The 4,554-nt window shown below is 31.2% G+C and overlaps 1 long non-coding RNA gene across 1 annotated transcript; it reads right to left on the bottom strand.

Moving 5' to 3' along the window:
• Positions 1-828: 828 nt before the first annotated feature.
• Positions 829-2,843, bottom strand: LOC120076570. The gene is made up of 3 exons (XR_005481574.1): positions 2,121-2,843; positions 1,026-1,092; positions 829-932 (listed from the first exon to the last, which is right to left on the bottom strand). It is a non-coding gene; the product is annotated as an uncharacterized LOC120076570 (long non-coding RNA).
• Positions 2,844-4,554: the final 1,711 nt, after the last annotated feature.

The raw sequence follows: 4,554 nt of genomic DNA, 5'->3' as shown, positions 1-4,554 counted from the left end.
TATTGTACGTTATCAATCTTATTTTTAATTTGTCAATAAACTTTATTTTTAATTTGTTCTCGGCAGATAGTGTGATGCGGAGTTGACCTTTTAATCTGTCTTGATGTGTTGAAGCTAAATGAATTGATTATCTGTTCTTTGATTAGATGATTTTTGGTTTTTAATTGTGAGATGGAGATGTTTGTATTTATGTTTGTTGTTAATGATTTGTAGATGATGATTTCATGTTTATTGGATTCTCTTTTAGCCAAATAGGATCATGAGACTTAATTTAATAATTGTATATTGTTTGTTGTCTAAATTGCATTTAGAATCGAAGTGTTTCATCCAAATACCAATATCAATGGAAGCATTCATCTTAACTTCCTTAAACAACCGTTGATGAGTCCCGAACTTACAATTTCAAAGCTTATTTTTGGCTTAGTCGTGATAAAAGTTTGGAGCTTTTTTGAAGGGTCAACCCAATCTAACCCAACTTAAATTTTTTGGATTGAGTCGGGTGGGGTTGTCGGTTCTTTTCTTTTTTTTTGTTATTTCCTTTTCTATTGAACAATTTGATTTTTGCGGGTCAATAAACCTTCATATTTACAAAACTGAACTAATTCTAAATATATTGCATCAATTAATAAAAATTTAATAATAAAAAAACATGTAATCTATGTGAAATTTTAGCATTTACATTAAAATAAAATCACTATTAATTCAATATAAACTTCAAAAGAAACTTACTAAAATAATTCAAATGTTCAAGTTCAAAGTCCATACTCAAAATATTCAAAGTCTACATTCAAAATCGTAACAAAAAGTCAAAGTTTAATAATAACTATTGGCCTATTACATTACATTCCTAGTTCAATAATAATCATTCAAAAGCATCATGAGGCATGACAAATGACTTGAGTGAGTTTTCTTCTTCATCTTTGGTCTTTTCACTTCTCAATGCCGGGAAAAATTATAAATACATTAAATCAAGAGGATCATTTATAAGTAATAATAATATTTGATCTTATGGCAGTAAAACTTACCATTAAAATCATCATTATGCTCAAAATCCAATTCCTTATTTCAAAAGGATAGAGGATGATGGGCCCTCTACAAAAAAAAAATCATGTAAAATTAAATATATTAATTATTTGAGCATAATACATGTTATAAACAATAAAAGATTCATTTAATTACCCAACTCAATATTTTCACAAGCCTCTAACTCTTCAAGTTGTGGATGCCAAAACATCTCGAACATTTTTTTTTTTTGATAAAAATGGATATTTGTAGCCATTCATTTTCCAGCAGTACAATATCTCAAAACCAATCAGTACAATAGTTCTCCATCTTTTGATTCTTCTCTTAACATAAGAAACAGCCACATCATTAGAACTTGCATTATCGACGGTGATGAAAAAAAAAATTCGATCCCCCATTCCAACAAACAACTCTCAATCCCTCTCGATGGAACATTAAACTTAGGACACAAAACACTACAAAAGTTTCTAAAACCCTCTGTCTTAACAATTTGAACGACAACTCATTCATAATTATCTTAGCGCATGCTAGTCTACACGCTTGTTGGCTAAACAATGTAATCACAAAATTACTAGCATTGACTCATTTTCCATCATTTGAAGGTACGAGAGTTAGGGTGGTTTTTCATTTTTCTTCTTCCTTATATGGGTACTTTTTACATTGATTTCTTAAATGCTTCCATAAAGTACTAGTTTCACAAGTATTACTGTCGCATGTGTAATCTTTTCCACAATAGTTACACTTGCACCTAGCTCCATCATTAGCACTCGCTTCCATTTTTGTGAAATGATCCCACACAGACGAAGTTGGTTTAGTAGGTCTCTTTCGATTGGACTTCGGAGGTATGGGTGGTATATTTTTAGGAGTTTGGCTAACATTAGGAGGGGAGGAGGAGACATTTCATTATTACTAGTTCCACTTGCATTACCACTATCCATCTATAAAATAAATGAAACTAGTAAACAACTAATTACACCTATCTATATAATTAAAAAAAAAACACCAACTTCTCAATTAACTCAGAACAACTTAGATATAAAGATCAATCATCAATCACACATAAACTAGTATATGTACACAAAATTTATTTTACTCACGATGAAATTTGAAAATGGTGATTCGGCCGTGTTTGATTCCGTGTCCGTTGTGACGACTTTGAAGAATCTAACTATTCTCGAGACACTACGAGATTGAACAAAAATTAATTTATTAATCAATCTATGTTTGAATGGAATAGCAATTTGTTCGATTAAGGCAAACTGCTAAAATGCTAACACGTGCGAAATGTTAGTCCCTTAGCAATAGCATGTTCAAACAAACTACATAACACCTCAATAAAAAAACTTGGACAGCAAAACAAATCTGTACAAATATCTATACAGCACAATAATTTGGACAACATAATAACATCTCAATAAAAAAAAAACTTGGACAACACAATAATCTGCACAATTCCCAAAAAAAACCTCCAGAATTAAATAGAAAAGCAAAAGTACCCAAAAAAAATTACAGATTACAGAGAGGAAAAGGGGACTGAGGGGTCGAAATTTTTTTATTATGTACTGGAAGCGACAAGGGTTTAGGCGGAGAATTTTTTTTTAATGTACTGGAAGCGACAAGGGTTTAGGCAGAGAAAGAACTAAGGTGGAGACTGTTTCGACGAGGGATCGCTGAGGGGACTAAGGCAGAGATCGGATCAAAAATGGTTTAGGCGTCGCCGGCGATTGCAAGGGTTGGGAGGAACCAGAACGAGCACGAAGGAAGGGAGGGTTCGGCGAAGGAAGCAAGGGCGAGTGAAGCGACTGATTGCGAGGGACCGAGGGTTTCGTAATCGTTTTGCTGCTTTGTTTTTTAATATATATATATATATATATCCGGGTCGGGTTGGGTCAACTCGACCCTAAACATGAGTAACCCAAGATCCGACCCGAAATTTAAATTTTTTAAAATTTTTAATCCAACCTAACCTTTACGATTTGGGTTGGGTAGTCCAGATTAGTCGGGTTATCGGGTTTTTTGAACACCCCTATTAACTTCTAATAATCATTTAGTTCTTAAAAAAAAAAAAGAAATAAAGAAAAAGTTTGTCATTTATAAGTGGTACAAAAGTCACTTTTAGTTTTTAAATTTTGAATTAAAAAAAATAGTCCTCAATAATTTAAGAAAACCCCAAGCTACATAGTTGATTGGTTCATTTATTTGCTAAGTGTCAAGTTTCAAACTATATTTATTTTTATGTTAAATAATTAGTGACAAATGAGTCATATAGAACAAAAATAATTTGGTTAAATATTCTTTTTCTAAACTTTTAATGTTATATCTATTTAGTCCTTGTACTTTAGAAAAATTTATAATATATGTCTATGAAATTTTATGTTTGTATATGTTGGCGCGAAGATCTCGTTTAGGTCTCCTAGCCCACGAACGAAGTTCTTCTGAGCTTGTGATTGCGTTCGAGTTGGTCTTCAAGAAAAATACTCATTAATGTGATGTCGAGCAAAACACATGCTGATGTCTAAGTTAGTACATAGTAAATGTTTAGTTGAATTAAACACTCGGAATATTGTTTATTCCTTTGAGGTAGAGGAATGAGAATATTAAGGGGTTGTTTGGGGTGTTGAGTTGAGATAAGATGTTTAGAGTTCATATGTTTGTAGAGTTCATATATCTGTAAAGTTCATATATGTTTGTGTTTTAGGTGCAGAGTTATTTGGTCTGAGTTCATATGTCTAGGGTGTAGAGTTGAGTTCATATGTCTAGGATATCTGATGTAGTTTTTTGAACTCTATGGACATGTTTGGTAACCATTTAGTTTTTTAAAATTAAGTCTATTTCATCAATATTTCTTGCAATGATTAACATCTTTCTTAATTGAATCCTTAGCCAAATTTCAAAAACAAAAACAACTTTTTGACAGCTACTTTTTTTAGTTATCAAAATTTGACTTGGTTTTTTAAATCATTAGTGAAAAGTAGATAACAAAGGAAGAAATAAAAATTATAAATTTTGATTCCTAATTTTTCTCCATGATTTTCATCATCATCATCTTCTTTTTATTCCTCTTCCTATTGTTGCTTAGCATTTTTACTCTGTCATGAATTTTTTTAACTGAATCTCCCTCATCATCTCTTAGCATCCAATGGAATATCACCACATTTCTTGAACAATTATCTCACTTTCAATTCCTCCAAATTTAAAAGATTATTAGAGAACAAATCTCCATTTTTTACTATTTCTTGTCAGAAAATATTTCAGGAAAACAATCTTCGTTTTATGATTTTTTTTCTTTCTATTATGTGTTACATACATACTTTTCCAAATATTATTAACACTCATTTGGTATGTGAATTCAAATAAATAAAAATGTATTTTACAAATTTCTACATATAACGTTGCATGCAAGTGAACGTGGTCAAATTATAGTAAATTAAAACGGTCGGTAAAGACCGAGTATCATCATCTGGGAATCAAATTGATATTCTTCTAGCTATTCAAAGATCGTTCTAATTTTATATAAGGACCGACTCGTGA

Source organism: Benincasa hispida, chromosome 4 (genome assembly GCF_009727055.1).
Source record: "Benincasa hispida cultivar B227 chromosome 4, ASM972705v1, whole genome shotgun sequence".
In the NCBI taxonomy this organism is placed as follows: Eukaryota; Viridiplantae; Streptophyta; class Magnoliopsida; order Cucurbitales; family Cucurbitaceae; genus Benincasa; species Benincasa hispida.
The sequence above is the reverse complement of the archived record's forward strand: the minus strand, read 5'-3'. Positions and strand labels throughout refer to the sequence as shown.